Source organism: Rhyacophila brunnea, unplaced genomic scaffold, assembly GCF_057557595.1.
Source record: "Rhyacophila brunnea isolate RB1 unplaced genomic scaffold, BYU_Rbru_1.0 scaffold_23, whole genome shotgun sequence".
Classification (NCBI taxonomy): Eukaryota; Metazoa; Arthropoda; class Insecta; order Trichoptera; family Rhyacophilidae; genus Rhyacophila; species Rhyacophila brunnea.
In genome coordinates, this window is record NW_028232893.1 from 4,254,031 (window position 1) to 4,278,114 (window position 24,084).

Genomic DNA, 24,084 nt, shown 5'->3' on the forward strand with positions numbered 1-24,084 from the left:
GCAGAGCTCGGCTGACTTCGCGTGGACTCGTGTTGAGTTTCTTGACTTGACTTTGGACAATCCTTTATCCCCTTCTTCTCTAGTTATAAATCTGTAGTATAAGTTTAGTTTGTGAATTTACTATTTTTGTATCAAAGTGTATGGTTTTAAGTTAATCCGGTTCTTAAGGAGAACCGGTAGAGGTGTTTGTCTCTTGGTTAATTATTTAAGCTTCTGTCTCAAGCCACCTTCTCGACTGTCACGTGTGTGCTCTGTATTCCTTGTCATTCTTTTGTTCATCCATTCCTCGTCTCATAATCTCAGTAATCCGCTGCAGGTTAGAATTCAGCATCAAAAAACAGTAACTCCAAGCGAATGACAACAATAACAGCCATGCCTATGACAACTGGGTCCGAATTTGTTCTTCAAAAATTGAACCGTTGAGGGTTGAAAATTCTGAGAGTGGGTAGTGCAATACTCTCGGCTAAAAACCCCTTTGCTGAGTTTGGTACATCCGTATCCGTAAAGCGATATTAGCGATATACAAAATAATATTTATCACTATTTTTATTGATTTTTGTGTTAAGTGATATGTTAAAATAGCCATACAGAAGTCTAGATAGCCAAAAACGTGGAACCTGATAAATTCTATAAACAAGCCCCACCATAAAAGAAAATTTTCAACTCACACGTACCTACTTCACAAGATTTGAAAATGTTACATTTTTTTATTTAACATAGATAATTTGAAAATACTTCAGAGAAATATATAATTACTAGAAAAAAACTTGCGATATCTTTCCCCCCTCCCTGCATACGCTCCTGCTTTGCAAAAATACCTGTAAACAAATGTACTAAACGATTTTTAAGTATTTTGTAAGGCTTCAACGCATATTCAGACATGAAAATATTTATATTAAATTAAATCTATTTTTGATAGTCGTTTTCATAAAAATTTGGATGCTTTAATCAAAACATCACTTAATGAAATCACATGTCCCGTAACTTCTGGTGAAAGATTACAAATTTGGCTGCATACAATATGTCTTATTTTTCAGTTCACCTGTATATAATTATTTTCTACGTACAGCAAAATACAAATAAACATGTATATAAAACTATTATAAACAAAGGTTTGTGAAAAATTTTATGCTACCTTCAGACAGTTTTAATATATTTATGCGTTTATGGAATAGTGAAAACAACACAATGTACTAATACATCGGTAGGTATTATACTGAGAATTCGCAAGTCTTTCAAAAAGCTCTCTCAAACTAAAACTATTTTTAGAAAAAGCTTTACCCTCTCACATTTTATCGAACAACTCAATACAAAATGGTATTACCACCACTTTGGAGAAACTTCACACCGTGGTCTTCTACGCGGTGAAACACGACATGACCAGAATAGAAAATACAAAAAAGCTTATGAAAACTTTTAAAAGCAAATATGAGGGGGTGTCGCAAAAACTATCGACAATTCAAAAGCTTTCAACTTGAGAGACAAGTTACGGCCATGGTAGATGCTGTTGGAATTCAGTTGAAAAATGCATGTATGTGTAGTCAATGCTAACTTCGTTTAAGGCATATTTTAAAATCCATCATAGAAACTATTTTATTTTGTGAGTAGAAATTGGAACATACATTAAACCCTCATTTTCATAAAAAATATTTAAATTTCTTTACTTTCTTTGAGCCAATTGAATCAATGAAAAACTCAAAAATGCATTACTGCTTCAAACAGACATGAACAGTGGCACATTTCGTCATATAGAGGCCTAACGCACTGATGGATTTTGAGGCCCCTACGATAAAAAATGAAGAATCTAATTATAGTATTCCAAATAAATCCATTAATTTAAACAATTTTTATTTTGCATACATTTATACAAGCATGATTTATAATAAACTCATTCTTGTATTCAACGAATAATTCACAAGATTTGAGAATTTAACTCGCGGCTTAAACGTCGGCCTATAGCATCGTGGATCCCAAGTTCGAATCCTGGGTCTGGCAAGTACACATATTGTTTTTCAATTTGTGTATGAGTCATAGTATGGACTTAATAGGTTGAGCAAAGTGGCTGACAACCATTTCTCGTAAAAACAAACCTCCACTCTGTAGAAGCCCATAATTATGATCTTATTAGGATCGAACATGGTCGAAAAAAAAATTGAACATACATAACTTGAAAACACCTCAGATATTATATACCTACCGACTAGTAGACGATATAACTAAATATTTGGCGAGAACCGAGCGTCGCGGTCGGTTATTAATTAAGGCAATTAATATTCCTTAATTATTTAAAACACAAAAACCGATAGTCAACAATAACGCAAATTGAAAAGGACTTACTTCACTGTACTTGCGTCAAGCCGCAAATAAACACGCAACCGGTCCTAAAATCATACTTCAGTTTTTCACTCATATCCTTATGACACGTGGTGAGATCGATTTTATCAAGAGATTCATTATATTAATGAACTGAGAGACTTGATTCGATTGGAACGATGGTTTACTACATCGAGTGAAGGACTCGTGACGATAGTAGTACGTCGCGTGACGGACTCGATGAGTTGAGTGAGGATTCATGCATTGTTACAAAATTTATACAAATGCAGTTTTTATATTACAACAGATATTGTCGTAATTAACAAGTCATAACAGACCCTACTGATCTAGTTATGATTGAGGAAATGCTGACCATTATTATCGCTCTATTGTATTGTTTTGAGAACAAAACACACATATTATAGTATGTCACTTATTTAATGCTGAGTTATATGATTGCTACATGTACTTATAATTGAATTATATTGTACATGAGTGCTCAAACCATAAATATTATAAAGTAAAGTAAAAAATTTGTATACCGTTTTGTTATTCCGAAATATTTTGTTTCGTTGTATTATTTTTTTTATAAATCACTATCTCAGACATTAAACAAAGGGTTCCCACCAAAAACGAGAAAACTCCAAAAAATCGATTAATTATTATGTTTAAATAGCGTGTGGCATGCGAGGCGCGAAGGAAATTTTAAAATAGCTAACACGGTGGAAATTTTAAAACAGATGTTAGCGTTTTATGTAAGGGCTTTGAAACTTGTGATACGCGGTTAAACTGAGAATAAATTATTATTATCATCATCATCAGCCGGGGTCAATCCACTGCTGTATAAGGCCTCCCCAAGATTCTTCCAATTCTCTTGGTCCTGTGTCTTTCGCCGCCACGTATTTCTTTTTAGGGCGACCCTGTGGCCGTTTCGCGCCCCTTGGGTACCACTGGATGACGGCATTAGTCCAGCGGCCGTCCTTTCGGCGAGCAATGTGCCCCGCCCATCTCGATTTCAGCTGTTTGGCAACGTCTATTACATCACGTACTCCTGTCTACTTCCTAACCCATTTGTTTCTCTTACGGTCCTTTCGCATGATGCCCAACATACACCTCCCCATGCCTCGCTGTGCAACTCTTAGCCTTTGGAAATCTCTCGTGTTGAGGGTCCGCGTCTCGCAACCATACGTGAGCACAGGTAGCACACATTGGCTGAACACCCTACGCTTAAGACATAATGGTAGCTCACTCTTGAAGATTCAGACGTCCGAAAGTACCTACTCCATCCCAGCTTTGTTTTTTTCATTCATCAATTTCATCGTGCATGCTTAGGTCTATGGGCACCTGCTGTCCGAGATAGACGTAACTGTTGAATTGCTCGAGTTGGGTTCCATTAATACCGATAATCGCAGGGTCCGAAAAACAGTTCATCATCATTTTTGTCTTTGAGACTTATTAAATTATAATTGACATATTTTTGAAACACCTCAGAAATACACACATAAGGAAAAAATATAGAAAAGGTTGAACCGAGTTTGACTTGAACTCAATTCTTTCACTTTCCGGGTGAGCGCTATCGACCGAATGTACCTGATGGAATTTGAATTTTAATTCTAATGGATTTAAGTTTTGTACTATTCCATTTGTATTTTTATTGTTTATAATATTACTAAAAATAATCTATTATTAGGTTAGGTCAATTTATTATACGCCTATCGAGTGTGAGATTAATATGATTATTTATAAGGTAGGATTTTTTTTTACAAAACTTCCACTATTCATAATTTGTTTATTATATTTTTTTATAGCATCCTTGACGTAATAGGTAGGTGATAAAGTTTTTACCTACTTTATTGTATTGATTTGTTATATAAGTAAGAGTTAATAGTGTTCTTTGTCAGTGTGTATTTGCCTTTTGGTGAGTATACACAGTGCCTGAAGATGCCGAAAGGCGAAACCCGGGTCGCAAAAAACGACTCAAATGGAATAGTACGAAATTTATATCCATTAGAATTAAAATAAACAAAGATTTTTAAAAAATGTTCTTCAGTTATATGGAAACAGTTAAAACCATAGAAGTATTAAATAAAAAGAGGGATAAGGAATCGGCTTTCTCATACAACTGAATGAAGCAGCCTAACATTAGCCCACAACTTACGAGAAATAGCGACGCGATAAAAATAAATGCAGGGCATCATGGACGATTAACTTTGGTCATTATGACGTACCCAAATAATATAATGTTAACGTGGAAATTTTGCCGCAAATTGATTACCAGCCTGCCTCACCATACTTTTTCACCATACTTGCCTGCTTCACCATACTTTCTTATAACCTGCCGCCCCTAGGTTAAAACTGTGCTCAAAGAGGTAGGTACCTATTTCGAAATTAAATACAGACACTTCAGATTTCACAGATTTACAGAAAAAATCGTTTGGATGACGCCTCTGACCCTTCTCGTATAAAACATTGTATAGCCCTGCTCGAATGTAAAGCAAAGTGAATAAATAAAAACTAGAACGGAATATGCAGGTGTTGAAGCTTTTTTAACAGGCAACACTGCAGAAAAATCGAATAATTTTGTATGTCTATAGTTTAATAAAGACTACATAATACGGTAGCTAAATGAATATACTGAATAATTTATTGAATACCAAGCTTTTTCGTTCAATATCTATGTATCCACAACCTCTTGGATGTAAATCAATGGCTTTCAATCTTTTCGAGTGACACAATTTAAACTAATTAGTAATTTGCGATACACTATTTTTTTAATTTTTTTAAGTTATTATAGTTTTTGGAAAATATTGACAATAGCGTAACAAAGAAAGGGCATAATTTAATGTCATTAGCCACGAATTCGATTCATTTGGCCGTCATCAATTTAACAACGCATAATACGAAATCGGTTTAGATGTTTTACATTAAAAATGATTTTTTTTATTTGAAAATAATTCATTTTGAAAAACATAGTTATAAAAAAATCGATGTGTGTACTTATGCACGCGCGTTAGAAGTTATACTTCTTTGGCGTAACAAAACAAAAACAAAACTTGTAATAACCAAGATTCTTTGACTAGCTCTTAATTATCTTCTTAAATTACACACTCAAGAAAAAGAACCACTTATTGGAACGCCGTTGGTTTATTTCTATACACTTTAACTTATATTACTAAATTATATAATTATGTGTCGTTGTTTTTATTTTTAAAGTAACAACTGCCACTATGACGCTTAATAGTTTGTTTACGTAAGGAATTGCAAATGGCCGACAATAATAAATTCGCTGCCTAGGCAACGGAACAATTCTAAACAATAATATTATACTGTATTATCGTAACGATTGGAGTATCATACTGTGGTGTAATGGTACTGCGTTTGGCTGATAACCGAACAATCGGTGGTTCGAATCCAATCGAGTGCGCTTATTTTTGTGTGAAAAAATAAATTATGTGTTACATGTCACACGCCAAAAATACACTCTGATTTGATTTTCCAAACGCGCCTAACGAAATATAACTTCAAAAATGTTAAAAATGAAATTTCGGACCGATTGTAGATCTACCATCGTAAGTTGGCAGCCGGTCGAATTTGAAACTAAAATTATCTATCAAGGATAAATTTGTGACAAATGCCATTTAATTTTACAACATGATTGCGCTTTTTGCGATTTTATAATCGAATGAGTGTTTGTTGCTAATTTAGGTAGGTATGCTGTTTTTCTTGCTCGCAAGATTTTTATTGTTTGTACATTTGAAAACATAAAGAGCATTTTAGATTATTAATAAACGAATGTGACCTTTCAATATTTGACATTATTCGATAGCTACTTAGCACCAATTATTTGGTAAGTATTTTAAGTAATCTATATTTTAATATAATCAACAACGAATTACGTCTCCGCAGACGAAGCGTAAACCGAAAATAACTTCGCAGTAAGTAGTGTTTACTGATTGGGCGTTATGACAAATTTATTCCAGACTGAGTCAAATATTTACATTTTGAAACGTCAGCGTGCAGAACTCTGGATATATTTTGTGTTATTGAAAATACAGAAGAAATAAGTATAGTGCATAATGGCAAGTATTTCTAAAACAGTTCGTGGGAATGCCAGAGACATCATTTTAACAGTTTGGCAATTCTGCGATGATGAAAAAGGACAGAAATAATTGATTATTTATATCGATAAAGGAATACAACGGCCAGTCGCCATGACAGTTGAAGATTTATTTTCAGTGTTACCAAGTTGCATTTATATTACAAGGCAAGTAATTTCTTGTTTTTTTAGTTTTGTTCAAAGTTATGACATAAATAAAAATTAATGTCGGATAGCAATATAAATGAATACTTACTTATTATTTGTGTATGTAAACGGATTTATAAAGAAATTTATTATATTAATTAAACTGACATTTACACGTTTGAATTCCATAATATGACCTCGACTGGTTTTATTTTTACCGTAAATGGTCCTGAGAGTGACACAGAATCGGATGATCGTCTATCTGGAATTGAACCATTATAGTAGTTATATAATTTCTACATTGTTTGTGTAATTTATAGTTATCGTGTTTCATTTAAAATTCCATTTATGTTGATACTATTTTACTGTCTTTAGAGTTTAATTTATTTTCGCTTCTTTTATTATATTTTTTTCCATGACTAAAATATACACAATACTACTTTATATTTTCCAATTTTTGATTTTTCCAACTATGCATTTCTTCCTCGTGGTTCAAAAAAAAGTAACACGTTTTTATTTTGATTGTGTTCATTTTTTATTTTAATAATATTTGTATAGAAATCTACTACCAATAAAAAAATATAAATTACCATTTTTTTGTTAGTTATGGCAACATTCTCAACGTCATACTAGCGCCCTCGCTGAAATGCCAATTTATGATGGTAGATCTATAGTATTTTGTTAATTTTCGGGTGATGACTATTATTCATTAAGCTATCGATCGAACTGTCATTTATTACGAATAATTAATGACAACTGTACTGGCTTAGGTATTTTAAATTCCGTGAATATCTAATATTTACCAAATTTAAAATATAAATCAAGGTAATGATAACAATGACATGAATTATAGCTGACGTCAGCAATATTATTCAAAATTTGTTAATTTTGACGACCTTACACTTGCTAAGAACTGCATTAAACGAAAGCGATTTTGACATTGATATACTCCACTTGTGTTGATTAATATTTTTTTTAAATAAGGCCCTACTTCGCTCTTTTTGTGTGTACTTCCGTATATTACATGTATGATATTTCTCTTTACTCTGCTAATTGCTCTGTTTTCTTTCTATAAATACCCTTAATACTGTTAGATATTTCTTACGGTTTTATTTTTTTAAATTAGGTATATGTAAAAATAATTAATTTTGACGATTGTATTTACACAAGATTACAAAAATATTGGTAAAGCACGTTGGCGCGAATCCTGTGGATACGAGTTAAAGTCTCATCGGGCGTCGTAATTAAAAAAAATATATCTTGTATGCATTGGCGGCTCTTTGCTAGATAATATGGGAGGTCAGTTTTAAATAATTTTATATTATTTTAATTTGCCTTTTCGTTGTACACTTAAAAGACGTATAGCAAGCTGGCTTTTTAAACATTATAAAAGAAGTGCTATAAATTGTTAGATAGTTAGATAGAAAAGATAGGTACCTACTTACCCTTCAAAAAAATGTATATTTTCACATCAAACAATCAAAAATATTTAATAAAAACTCCGTAGCTTTTTAGCTTCATTTTTCATTAAACTGTCACTATCAGAAAAAGTGTTGTGTACTGTTATGAAATGGCGGGATCATTTATAATATATAAACACTTTTTATATTTCCACTGATTTTATTAGAAGGTTACTTTTATGATTGATACCTATAGCAGATTACATTTTAAAGGGTAACATTTATACAATGGTTTAACTGTTTAACACAATGAATGCAGTCGATGCGTTTTAGTCAAAGGTTGTATTTAAACTAAACTAAAAAGCTATTTTTGGTAGAGTACTATAATATTACAAAACAAACAATGACATTGCATATGAAACTTTCAGACAACAATAGGAAGTTTGAAATAATAAAAATATAAAAAGGTTAACCAGATAAAAATAATACGGTTGAAACAATTGGTAGGTAAAACAAAACATGCTCAATGAAATCGCATGTTTGGTAGGTAAAACAAAACATGCTCGATGAAATCGCGAGGCAATAATAATTAATAACAGAACAACGTTTTATACCTGTTTCCTTTAACACACTGAAAAATGTATTGTTATTTCTTTCTCGGACTATGACGAAAATCTTGCCTATGCTGCGTAAAAACAAATTAAAAAAAAGACTGGCAAAATGTGTGCTTTCTCCGTTTCACATATGGAAAATGAGAGAGAAAGAGAAATATTAGAAATATTTTATCCCGGCGTATTCCAAAATGACCCAAAGTATAGCGACCAAGCGGATTCTGTTTGTTTGAATTTTATACACACAGTTCATCCGTCCGTGTGCGTCTCGCCTTGACGTGTTAGCTGATAATTATTATAATACATTGTACCTACATCTTAGATTAGAACCTACATAGATTGTAAGATGTTTATTTTTGGAGGGTCATTGACCAAATGACCTAATAGACCAGCCGCCATTGCTTGTATGCGGTCTGCGGTATTTTACAATAAATTTATGCTGCATATAAAAACAATGTTATATTCTCAAATCTTGTGAATTATTCGTTGAATAAAAGAAATAGTTTATCGAATGTGGGATTTGTTTTATAAAACGCCTTTTGTAGGAGTAAGTTAACAAAATATAATTCGCAATTGTATAATATATTTACGTAGAGATGTGTGTATATATATTATATATAACATGTAGAGAGATAAAGTGCAAGATTCAATTGGTCGATAAAAATAATAAAAATATATAATAGGCCGGAAATAAGGCTTATTAAAAAAAAAAACAAAAAAAATCGTGATCCTAAAAAATACGAAATCGTCGAAATTATTTATATCCGGGTGGGAGGAATTCGTCGAAACAAAGCGCAGATATTCAAAACGTTATATTGCATAATAAATTCGAGAGCGCTCGCTTAATGCGGCCGTATATTGGCCATTTTTGCCAGTTGACCTACGGAGTAAATCAAATCGCATGAAAAACTGGACCCATAAAGACTCGAGCAAGACGGAATAAAACATAAACAGCTGTATGGTGTTCTATTTTTTTTGAACATACATAATTTGAAAACGCTTCTGAGAATAACTAGAATATATAGAATAGAAATACAAAAAATATAACTACTAGAAGAAAAAAAAATATGACACCCAGTGGGTTTCGAACCTGCGCTACTCGGGATTTGCGCCCGCACTTTAGAAAGCGCTTCAAAGAGTATTGCAAAAATCAGTAGTTAACATTTTAGCAATTTTATAGGACGGGTATTATCATACGTTACACCCGCGTTAGCCGCGCGTTATTCAATTTGTGTATGAGTCATTGTATAATGGACCTAATAGTTTTAGCAAGTGGAGTACAAACATCCATTTCTCGTAAGAAAAAAAAACCTGTTAATACAAACCTCCACCCTATGAAGGTCCATATAATATGATCCTATTAGGATCGGACATGGTCGAAGAAGAAGCATATCATAGTGACGAATCCCGAAGGATGCAGTTTCAAATCTTGCTGGGCGTCGTGTTATTTTTCAAAAAAAAATTCTAGTAGTTACCTTTATATTTCTCAGAAGTGTTTTTAAAGTATGTCTTTTCAATAAAACTAATAAGTTCCACATAATATGGTCGAAATCTAACAAAAAATCGTCTATATTCTAATCACACAATATATTTATTTATTTAAAAAAGACACGTTGAGCACATAATAAATTAAGAATTCAAGACATTCACAATATGACATTAAGAATAAAAACTTCAAGTATATCAAATTAGTAGAGAAAATTTTAAACCAAAAAATAATTTATAGCAAAAGAAATAAAATAAAAAAATAACAAATAAAAATACTAATTTAACAATTAAATAGAATTTTTAAAAGAAAATACATATAACATCGCTAAAAATGTCTATATTATGTCTAGGGAGTGTATTGACCAGCAGCCGCACTGTCCTTACTATTGGTGCCTGGTGAGCCTGATATGAGGAAACAGTTTTTACCCAGCGACTACAACATATAAGTATTATAACGGTATATGTCTATATCTTCTAAAACGCCCAAAAATCACAACGAAAAAATGTTTGAAAACATGATATAGTACGTAGGTATACCAGGTAATATTTTTCAAGTTAGAAAATAAAATAAAATAGAAAAAAAAACTAGCGTTAAAACCAACCAATTAAACGTGACGCACAAAAACGTAATTTCCTACTATTATTGAATTGTGGACATATCGGTTTTTGTTATTAGACGTTTCAATTATGAAATGTTATGATGACGTTCTGTGTAAATGTATGGCAAAGCATTTAATAACCATGAAAGGTAATTTCAACATTTGAGGATAAATCAATAATTATAATTATATATTATAGTGCAGTATGATACAAAAATTGAATACATTTATAAAGAAAAAACCATGACGAAAAATATAACAAAACATCCTGTAGTGTGTTCAGAAATAACATATTGTACCAATTGGAATAGATTTTTTTGTGCGCGAGCCCTCTTTCTTATAGAATATAAAATATACAAAAAGAATACATGGCTGTACATTATTTTGAAGGAAAATATTTGATGGGAGGACATTCGCATCTTTATTGCGGCCAATTTCTCTCGTAGGTCCGCGGGCTCCTTTATCTTATTGTATTTTTTAGTTATTTATATTACTCATTGTTTTATCGTTAATTTTATTATATTATTATGTAGCATATGATTTAACTTAATACAGTATAATTATAAAGATTTTATTTCAATATAGGCTCAATCGACACAGAACTCAATAGTACATTTATTAGTTCTTATTCTGAAATATAATGAGATTACAGTCATTAAATGTGGCTGCGCTTTTGTGGACTGTATAAAGGTGGGTTGAGGATTTGAATGTTGACGAGGGACAGCGGAAACGGGGGTATGTCCAGACAACAGTTTCGAAGGGTGGAGGTAGGCTGTTAAGATCCGCTATAAATAGTGCACACTACATTTTGTCTGTCATACGTATTTATTTTCATTGAATCACAAATTTACAGAAGATGTTGGTTAGTTTTTAAAATTCAATTAAACCCTCCGAAACCAAGCCATAATAGATAATAGCTAAAAAATACTCGTCTATTTTTAAAATATCTAAAATTATGCAATTAAATTATACATAACTTTTGATATTTTATAGACAGAATAATATTTTGTATCTATTATAATCAGGTTTCGGCAGGGCTTAATGAATTTAAAAAAAATGAACCAACAACATGTGTAATATGTATTCTTAACCCAACGAAAACAAATAAGTATGAATGAAAAAGTGTGCACAATTTTGTCGTATTGCCAAAGTATACTAAAACTATTATAGTTTAATTTAGGCAGGGTTTAATTGATTTTTTAAAAATAACAAAAACCATCTGTAAAATTGTAGTCTTAGTTGAATAAAAACAAATACATATAACTGACATAGTTTAATTTACACTATTGATGGCGGATCTTAACAGCCTACCTCCACCCTTCGCTACTGCCAGACACTGACCTTTGATGTTAAGCTAGTGCTGGCACTTGGGGCGCTATTCTAACTCCCGGGTCTTGCGCGCGCACACTTGTTGATAATTGCCATGTGTAGCTTTCTTTATATGAATGATGACACTTAGTGGGTTATGAAGTTATGATGACTCGTATCGGTCTTTATTCAACATGGTGGAACCATCACTTCTGAGTCACCTCATTTGCAGTTCGTATGGTATGATTCGCGATGGTCAAACTGTAACGAAGTTTTGACGCGGTCGTGGTCTTGATATAACTAACTACTTATTAATTACAGTCAACTAATCACCCGTAACTGCGTTGAGCACCTGGACTTGCGATAATAATATGGATTTGAGGTAGGAGTAAAATATTGGAATGAGGGCGACCATAATTGGCCCAACCAAAATGCATAAATCTAAAAAATGGGATAAAATCACATAGAAAGATTAGACAAGATCTTACATTTTATTACATCACCATGTATGTTCGGTCCTGAGAGGATCATTGCATCTTCACAGAGTGTAGGTTGTATTAACTGATTTTTGATTTTACGAGAAACGGATATTAGCCACTTGCTCAGCCTACTAGAACCATACTTTGGATCTAAACACTAACTGAAAAATAACACTTAAATTTGCTTAAGAACCACGATATCATAAGCCGGCGCGTTACCACTCGGCCATCGTGGAAGTACTATTTTCCGTGTCCGGAAACTTGTACGTATGCAGTTTACTGTCTCACACTTCACCGTAAAATGTTGTATCGGAAATATATGGCCATATATTATTAAAGACCGTCCAACCTCTTTGGGTCATATAGTACTGAAATAAAATTCATGTCTAAATAAAACAGTGTTCTTGTCGGTTTACAGGTTTACAGCAAACAAATTTTGAAAATTGCCGATATACTCGATTATTTGTTAGGTTAGTTCAGGCTTTCGTTCTCGAATTCATGAATTTTGCCAAAATTAGCTATGAAAATTGAATTAATGTTTATATTGAATCTTATAAAATTGGAGACCGTATGGTATACGGCCATCTCATTCCGATAAGAAAGCTCATGGCAAACTGTGCTATGGTGAAATGTTTATCGTACAATTCATATGTAATCACTATTTTCATAAAGACGTGTGTAATGTGTGTAGAATTTTTCGAAATGTACCCCAATATCATTTCTCTTTGTGCACACCTACTCCTATAAAGTAATTAACAACATAATAATAATATTATGTTTATTGTTATTGCATTTTTTCAAGTTAGATTTTGCCGAAGTTTAAAGTTTTTGATTTAAAGTTTCAACATCCAGAAAAACTATAATACTTATATATTATTATGTAGATCTTCTTATGAAATATTTGAACTGTGTTCCTCGAAGTGCTGCTTACACTTAGTATATAGGTACATTCCAATACTGTACCTTCAAATCTGGAACGACGTCTGTTTTAATTCTACTTCTGAATACGTCTCAACGTTAACGTATTTCATACAATTTTATTCAGGGTTGGTTAAAATTCTTAAATTTTCTTTAATTTAAACTAAATATTTTTGTAGCTGACAACTTAATCAAAATAAAAATAAAACTACTATACAGCTTTGCACTAAAATCCTCGAGTGCTTTTTAGTATTTTCTATATTAATCATAAATAACATAATGTTCCCATAACTTTTTTAAAATTTGTTATAAGAAACTGGCGATAATTTAAATGGATTGTAATTATAAATGATTTGTTCGGAGGGGTAGGACAGACATGGAAACTAACCCTGTTGATGGTAAATAGAGGAATCCCGCACTCTGCCTGTCCCTCATACATAAACTGCTACTGTTATGTCACTCGTAGTTTTGGAGCGCACAGGTTTCACAGGTGCGCGCGGTCACCCTGTATTTTAGTGTGTATTGGTTTTAAACGCCCGCAATGGCCGCGTAGTTATGTATCTGCTTAGGGCCGAGCCACACCGGGCGACTCTGGTCTCGAGACCAGTCGCCGAGACCAGACCGATGCATGCAGTTATATGGAGCATGCCACACCTGGTCGCCCAGTAGTCGCGCAAGCAATAAAGTCGGGCGACCAGTAAAATCTCGTTTGTGCGCTCGGTCTGGTCTCCCGGTCTCTCTGGTCGGGCGATCGGTAGCGATGTATGAAAACATATACTATATATTGAGCGCTGCCACACTAAGCGACCAGTCGCCGGCAGCCACGCCGCTGATAGAACGTATTTTTGCATACTTGCGTGTACATTCATTATTATTATTATTATTGGCTGCCTCTCTGGTCGCCGGCAATTCGCCCGAGTAAATCGCCCGAAGAGACCAGTTGCGCGACTGGTCTCGCGACCAGAGTCGCCCGGTGTGGCTCGACACTTAGTAAGTCAAAGGTTTCAGATTCAAATAAAATATCTGGTAAAATTCACATGTGCGTTATTTTAAATGTTGTTATCGTAAATTTCATTGTGCGTTTAGACTCAGATTATGGACCTAATAAATTAAACAAGTGGCTAACATCCATTTCTACTAAATAAAATCTGTTATTGTAAATAAATTTCTTGTAAATAAAATCCCATTGATGAAAAAATGGTTTCGATGAATAATTCTTGATTTAATTTTTAATTGAATATACATAATTTGAAATTATCTCATGCATATACACACTAGAAAAAAATCGTTTTTGTAGAAAAAAAATACGACGACCGACGGGACTTGGACCTGTATCTTCTGGAATCACGCCAGTATGTTTTATACATACTGGCGCATACGTACACAGCGTATTATTATCGAATATTTATTTATAATTATATTTTTTTTCAATCAATTTTGAATAAAATACCCTAGGTCAGATTGAGATTGTCAAGAAGTCGCATCTTTCTGTTATATTATTATCCCCGTATAAGTTGAAATTTTGAAAATGGTTGCTTGAAAAACAAACGCAAAAAGCCTTTTAATTTGTTATTCAATTAAAATGTATATTTTTTTCTTTTGCCAACCCTACTCCTCCCGCTGCAGCCAGCAATCGGTATTCCTTCCGCCCTTAGTTTCTTCAGAATCGGTTCCCGGTTTTATTTGTTCAGCGAGAGCGCTGCCACTGAAAGTTCGAACCGGCACTATTGTGTACTTAACAGTTTAGTAGGAAGTGGTTTGAAAGAGAGACGACAATATAATATACATCCACTCTTATTCCATTTCCTTTTGAGAACACTTGCAATTCGATGAATACAGTTTGAGAAGAAACTGCAGCGAAATAATTGCAGTCACTGTTTGTTTGACGTTGCAATATTTGTTTTCAATTTAAATAATAATAATTTGATTTGATTTAATTTAGTATTAATTAAAATTCTTCATTAAGAATATTTACTTATTGAACTGATTAACTACGAAAAAGTACCTATATAATACATATAGGAACTCTGCCATATTATAAACAACTTTACATTTTCTTAAAAACAAAGCCTGAATAATGTGGATTTTCCCCTTCACCGCTTTCCCGATCAAAATATTTTTCCGAGATGTAATTTTCTTCTGTTTATACTATCAATGCAATCCTTGTCCACCCGACAAGTGATTTTTCATTTTAAGCATCTCTTTTGCTTATTCATTGGTTCATTTACAATACGTCTTTACTGGCAAGTAATGATTATTTGTATTCCCACCTCGGAGTAATAATATAAAGAGAGTGTGTATTGCTCAGCATATGAAGCCATGTTTATTGCGTATAACGTACAACGTCAATTTTATTATTATTAACTTAGCTATGAAATGTTATACCATCATGTTACTTCTCAGTATGGCTACCAAATTTAAACACAGCAGAGTTAACCATATTTTCTCTAAAAATAATTACCACTAACTTTATATTTAACACAAAAACAATAAGTTTCAGCAATATGTCCTCGGAGTTTTTTAATGAATGGAGTTATTCAAATCAATATTTACTGGCGACGTGTTCAAAAATATTTAATTCAGCAATAGAAATTCTAACTTACTCGAACGCATATTGCGGAGAATATAAGCGTGCCGAATGCTTTCTCATTCGTACTTATGGTTTATTTTCATTCGTAACTCTAAGGTCTTCAAGTTAACCCATCGCAGAATGGATGTAGTGTTTAATGATGCTACGTATCGTGCGATTAGACCTATTTGGTGACAACATAAAGGTTGATTTTTGTGAGTCTTAAGTAGAATAAAACAATACTCGTTTTTATTATTTTACTTTCATTACCTATATAAGAACTTATTTTCTCTTCGTCTTTCTTAATATTGTCTTTCCAACACTGTAACAGGCTATGTGCCCCAATAACAGTATTGTAGTTAGTAGTAGAAGCGAAACAATCATAATCATAATCGTTTGCCTATTTTCTATTTTACAAGGTATTATATTATTACATTGACCAACCGCGCTGTAATGCTGTAATACTCTTCTTATAAACAGTTTCAATTCAAATATATCATAATATATTATAGTGAAGTCAATGATGTATAAACGAAACAAATGAAAATAGCATTGCTGTCATATTTTGTTTATTATAATTTTATTATATTGTGGCAGTTAGAGTTGCTACTTCATAACATTGCAGTCCTCTAGGATGAAAATGATGCAATATTCTAAAAATATTTGTTTACATACAATTATCTATTTATTTTCTTGTAGTCTTTCAGTGTAGTAAAAAGTGCAAAGTTATAAAAAACGTAGGTAATCTCTACTTATAGTAATGGGGAACATTTTGCGAAGCATTTAAAAGTATTTTAAGGTTTTAGAAGCCATTCTGACATCATTAGAACGTCTTAAGGGCGGACATGCTCAGCGTAGGTCAAAATGGAGCTTTTATTGTATTTTCAAAGCATGATCCTGGACATTCCTTAAACGTTGTAGATAATCTATTTATATTATTTTGAAGCCTTATTATCTTTTATATTTATTTTAAACATTTTATGACTGCATAAAGAATTTGTATTACATAAAATAGTATTCTTTTAAACCTCTCGCTCTAATGTTTTAGGGCCGTATGTATGAGATTCCCAAATTCTTTATAAGCTATTTAACCGATTTTCCATCGAATAGCTAATAACACTCTTTGTGACGTAAGCGATCTGACGTCACGCGCCATTAAAAATGGCTGCCTCAGCTAGCTGTCACTTTCAAATGTCATTTTAATTTTGCATTCATTGCAAAAAACATTTGGTTGAGGCCCTTATTCGTTTTGTAGATTCTGTAAAACATTTGCGAACTTTAAAAACAGTTCCTAGTCGTGCTGTTTACAAAATACGTATAATTTTGATCCCTAGTCTATAATCTAGATAGTAGGTAACTGATAAAATGCCTCGCTTATTTCGCCTATTTCGCTTGCAATATTTCTCATGGAGACATAAGATGGACTTACGTAAGATTACGATAAAATATCTCCGCTAAACCACCGCAAAAATATGTATCTACTGCTGTATCTGGCATTAAAATAGGCGTGCATTTTTGAAGCAAGTATTAATAGACAATTTTGAAAAGTTTTTAAATAACAACTGTCAGAATTTTAAATGAATGGTAAGTATTTATTTCAAAGTATCGGTATAAGCCCGCCAGTTTTAATGTTGAATGTAAAATATTGGTACAGCAAGAAATAATATTCAAAAATCAGTAGTAAAAATAAATAATCATTATTTAAATGGCATGGGCCAATAGATAAAATCAATATCCATTATTATTTTGATAGTATGAAAAGTAAAAAACATTCAATGGGGCGCACGGCATTTTAGGGTTACCATTATCGCATATAAAGTATATTAGTCTATGCATTCATGAATATCGGCAAGAACAAACTATTTATGATTATATTATTATTAAAAGAAGATCAAATAAGAAGTCGCAGAGGTGCAGAAAAAAGAGCTAGATGGACATTTCACAAAATAAATGCGAATAACCTCAAAGATTAAATTAATAATTGATCAAAAATATAGGTTCTCTAGGTAGGTACTACAAATATTACAGAAATCATTTTTTAAAACTAAGTACATTTTTATTACATATTATTGTCTAATTTTATAAAAAAAAATGAATCTCAGTTTGGGTACAATAATAATAATTAATAGTATGATATTAAATTTATCTCAATTAAAATTGTATGCTAAATTAATTAGTTAGGGTTCGTGGATTTTTTATATTTTACATGTTTTTTACTCATCACTACAAAAAAGGTTTTTTTCAACGTCTTTTAAAATTACTAATTTAAGTAAGTATCTTAATTATTTATATAATATGTATATTAATATTTTTTCTATTAGTGTAAATGCCGAATCAAATAGGTAATAATTTAATATTGTTAATTTATTACAGTATGTAATGTAAACAAGACCGTGAAACGTATTGCCATTGGCGAGCCAAAAGTCCAAGGACAATTAGTAAGTCGTCCGATTTGTCTATGCTCTGAAACTGATCAACGAACGAATAAAAAAATCGAGCTGTCAAAAGTTGCGATTATCGGAATGTTTTCCGATAATCCTAAAATGTTGTGTTATTTATATGTAGACTTGCATAAAATAATATAACAGTAAAAACAACACAAATTTTATGTTTTCTTTTATGAATTTCATGAACGTTTTTAGTAATAGGTTGTACGTAATTGAAGAAAAAGATTTTTATGTTATCGTTTGACTGGGTGTGTATTCTAGATTATCATTTTCAATCATTCACATTGATCGACATCGGTCGTCTTTAGTAATAGGTTGTATGTAATTGATATATAATTGAAGGAAACGTCTTATTCTGTCATATGTTTGTTAATATTGATTATTATTGTGAATTTTTGAACACAAGAAATACATTTATTGTAAAAAACTGAAGTCTGTCTTATTATTTAACTCTGATACTGAAAATAATGTGTAATAAGCACTATACAAGTCTGAAGTATGTCTTGTTATTATTGCAAAGTTGAAAATGTATATAATAGACACTACAATTTATTTAACTCCGCAATGAAGTAGAGATTAAGGGTTTGAATCTCATAAGGTAAGGTTACATATATCTTTGAAGTGCGCTTAGATCAAGAGTGTATGCCTTACAGCTACCTACAACTGATGGTTCGGAAGGTGCAGATTAGTTAAGTTACAGCTGATAGTTAAAATGAAATAGTATCTTAAAGGCACTAGAAGCTTGCTCAGGAGACTCGCATTGCATCATTGAGCCATTTTATAGATACACAAATGCTGCTACACTAAATGGGCGTAAGGGATGAAATAATAGAGAAATACCATTCTAATAGTACAATCTGTTCTGGAGAGCCAGATAGAAAGAACAATACTATCCTACTAAATTTAACATAATAAGGAAGCTACTAAATAAGTTATTTCTGTAAAAGAAAAAATCTGTCCAAAATAGATTTTATACTGACAAATTAATATTTATACTTACCATTAATTATTTAAATAATTCCCGGAAATTATTTAAATAATTCCCTATCCTAATTTAAATACTTCCATTGTTATATTATAATACTTACCAATAATCATTTTTTACTTGCTGTTCATATTAAATAGTTCCCACCTTTTTAATAAAATACTTGCTCGATTTTTTATTAAAATACTTGCTGTTAATGTATATATATACTTACCCAATAATTTGAAGCCATTAAAATATACAATTGTAAGCATTCTGCGTTCTTCAAAATATTACGGTACCACCTACCTACCTAGTTAATTATTGTAAGATAACTGTAATAAACGAGGCACAACTCTCAAATACACTGGAAACATCAATAGTATCATACGGTGATTGGTATAAATGATAATATTATACAGAGATCATTACATATTATTGTCTTAAATCATTTGCATTTTCTGTCATTTATTCTTATTCTCTTTTGAGATCTCAATAATTGAAATGAAGTTAGTCATAATAATATTCAGTATTGCCACCAAATGTATTCAGTGTTGCCACCAAATGGAAAAGTTTACTGGCAATACAACCTTTCGTACAGTAGAATAATTATAAAATACATGTGATAAAATAGCTGATAAATTATTTAAATTTCATAATAATTATTCATGTATAATTATCAAATTTATATGGTACCGTTCGCACACTTTCAGACACATTTACAATTTCAAAATTTTGAATTATTTATCGGGGAATGAAATTTTATAATACGAACACCATGACACATGATATGTCACATTCGTGACGTCACTTAACAGCTAATTACGTTTTTACTCATGCATACAAACGTGCAGTATATAGCCTATAAGGTTTTTGGGAATCTCATGCATACGACAGTGAGAATATAGTCATATTTCAGTACATGCATCTGCAGTGGTGTTAAGATTTTTTACATTTATTAATTTTTAAACGCATTTATAAAACCATCAGTATAATTTATGTCGAAATTATTATAGTGAAATATCTACGATAAAAAATTATATTGATAATCTCTGTGGTCCCAAATTTGACATGAATTGGGCATTTTATTATTCAAAATATGAGCAAGTAAATATACTGATTATAAGCTATATCTTTGACCATTCAAATGTGATAAACATTCTACGAATAATGTTTGCTTTATAATAATTATTGACCTAAGAATAAGGTAGTATTTTTTTGAAATACGCCATTTCTATTGGCATTCCCCAGTGGTTAAGCTACAACATACGGCCGTAGCCATAAATTGACAAACGATAAATCGTGTAGGGAGTAAGATCATGCTAACGCGCGTGTTTGAACATGTACCTAACCGATTTTTATATTATTTTTTTAAACGGTACATGTTCAAACACGCGCGTTAACATGATCTTACTCTCTACTTCATTTAGCGTTTGTCAATTTATGGCTACGGCCATATATTGTAGCTTAGCTTTTTTTTGGCAGTTTTTAGCTACCAATAAGGGAACTTTTGGTAATATGTTTCTGTTATTTTACATAAAATACATTCCTAAATTATAAATGATATCATAAAGCTCCTATTAATTGACTACTTGGATGAGCTTTCCAACTAGTATATTAATAAAATTATAATTGTCTTACTTACGACCATTTAGATAAACGAAAAAAATACGTATAGCAATTTGTGTTACTCTATGCATCTCGACCCTAGATGATAAACATGCATCATGCGCCTTCAATAACACAATGCAAACAAACTTAAATAATAATTCCAGATATTAATCTGTGGCATAAAAAACCGCAGACCCTCAAACCCGCGAGTTTGATTAAACTTCATTAGAATCATAAAAGAGGGTTTAATCAAATCGGAGAACCATTGAATTTAGCGACAGGCCCGGATTGGTATTTATACATCCGCGAAGATTCACCACCCTTTTTGCTTAGCCGCAGACCCCCGCAACACCCACCCCCTTGCTCACGATACTCGACGTGGAGAATAACTATCGGGTATGCAAATTACGCGTTAACCCTTAGATGAAGTTTCATGTTTTATATTTTTATTCGTTATATTATATATTATTTGCATCAGCGGATCTATTCTGTACGCAAGACTGCTTTCGGCCACTATCTAGGGTAGGAAAGTATCCAAGTATTACCACTTATTGTAACAATTACAATAAGTTACTTGTAATTGTTACAATAAGTGCTATGTTTTAACAGCACCAGTGGGTCTATTCTATACACAAGGCTGCTTTCGGTCCGCTATGGCAGCTAAATAAGGTAGGAAAGTATCGAAGTATTAACACTTATTGTATCAATTACAATATCTTAGTTATACTTGTTACAATAAGTGCTATGTTTTAACAGCACCTCTCTTCTCTGTGATAAATTTTAGACCAAGATAGACAGTTTTGACATTTAAGACGGGTAACTTATTGTAATTGTAACAATAAGTGTTAATGATTCTATACTTTTCTACCCTATTTAGCTGCCGTAGTGGACCGAAAGCAGGCTTGTGTATAGAATAGACCCGCTGTCTTGACTGTGATAAATTTTACGACGGCTAACTTATTGTAATTGTTAAAATAAGTGTTAATATTTCGATACTTCCTACCCTAGTTAATTGCTGTAAAGGCCGAAAGCAGTCTTGTGTATATAATAAATGCGCTGCGAAATCCATGTGCCTGAAGATCAATGAAACAAAAAATAAGTAACTAAATATTCCAATTTTGTGTAACTAATCACACAGTCTCTAAAATTAACAGTAACCTATTTGAGATTGTCAAATTATATTTTATCAAACCACAGTTCACTGTGAACTATTGTACCGTCAAGAAATAGTCGTATAGAATTGAAATTTAAAAAATTAAGCATTGTTTATAGAGAATTGCAGATTTTTAATGTTCTAATTTTATTAGAATTAATTGGTACGTTACAATCCTGTTATTCGAATGTCAGATTCTGTCCAGTTGCGAGTCTTGATTGGGTAGTTTTCAACTGTGCTTATCTACATACTTCCTTCTGTCTTTCTCTTTTATTCCTGAAGTTTTTATTACATACTCTTAAGTGTTTTATTTGGTCATGAATTTAATCTTAATACTGTACGGTCATCGGTTTCAGATGAACAAATTACGGTTGCATTTGTAAAATTTTACAATTTGACCCCTATACTGCCCTCATAAGGAAAAAGGCAGCCTTTCGACAAATATCACAAATAGAGTTAGTGTACAGATGTAAAATTGTGAACCATTTGACATAAGTCAAAAGCGGTATAAAATTTATTTCAGCAAAATAATCGACATAATTGAATACGTGTATTAATTAAGGCTCTAAGTACCAAAAAGTAGTATTGCCTGTAGTTGCAAAATACCGAGTCATTGCAGTAAAATTTCATGAAGCAGACCCTTTGAAAAATGTGGTTTTACAGTGTGAAGCAATTACGGCAGCTTCTATAATACTTTAGGTATTAAGAACTCGCAAGTATTAACACACCATCGTCAGCCATTTTATATTGAATGCCATTGGCCACTGCAGTGCTACTTTTTTTTTTTTTTGACCATGTCCGATCCTGATAGGATCATATGGGCCTCCACAGAGTGGAGGTTTGTATTGACAGATTTTGTTTTTTACGAGAAATGGATGTCAGCCACTTGCTCAACCTATTAGGTCCATACCCTGACACACAAATTGAAAAACAATATGTGTACTTGCCCCCTTAATAATTAGAAAAGCGTACAGGCTCAAATCCAGCAGAATAATACTTTCATATACGCAAGATTTTTTTCTTGGCAGTGTTTATCTACCAATAAGGGGACTTTTGGTAATATGTTTTTATTATTTTACATAAGATACATTCCTAAATTATAAATGACAGCATAAAGCTCCTAGTAATTGACTACTTGGATGAGCTTTGCAACTAGTATCTTAATGAAATTATAATTGACTTACTTACGACCATTCAGATAAACGAAACAAATACGTATAGCAATTCGTGTTACGCTATACATCTTGACCCTAGAGGATAAAAATGCATCATGCGCTTTCAATAACACAATGTCAAAAGCATTAATCTTATTTATAACATGTTTAAGCCTCGTTGGGTGTAGTATTTTTTCCTACAAAATGATTTTTACTAGTGTGTATAAATATGCATGAGATGTTTTCAAATTATGTATATTCAGTATATAGACTGTTACATTCTCAAATCTTGTGTCTTATTCGTTGAATTAAAAAAATAGTATATTAAAAATACGCAAGGTACCTGTTTAACTTGAAATTCTATTTATTTATATCAAACCGAGCTTTGGTACGATTACGATATACTATGTTCATCTCGATACCCGATATCTCAAATTAAACTTCTCAAAAATGCGGCGCTTGCAACAATTGAGTTAAAATGCGGATAAAAGAGTCGCACACATAAAAACCGAAAAAAATCAATGGCAATTATTTGCAACAATGTGAGGTAAGGTTACTGTTGAGTAGACTTCATCTAGAAATAAAAAAAAATAGTTGAAATCAATTTGTATAATATCTAATATGTGTCTAGTTTATCTTTTCGTCTTTCACGTGAAGTAAGCCATAAGCAATCGCTACATACATAGTCATCATCATCATCATCATCATCAGCCGGGGACAATCCACTGCTGGATGAAGGCCTCCCCAAGCTTTTTCCAGCTCTCTCGGTCCTGTGTCGTTCGCTGCCACGTATTTCCGCCGAACTTTACCAGTTCGTCAACCCAGCG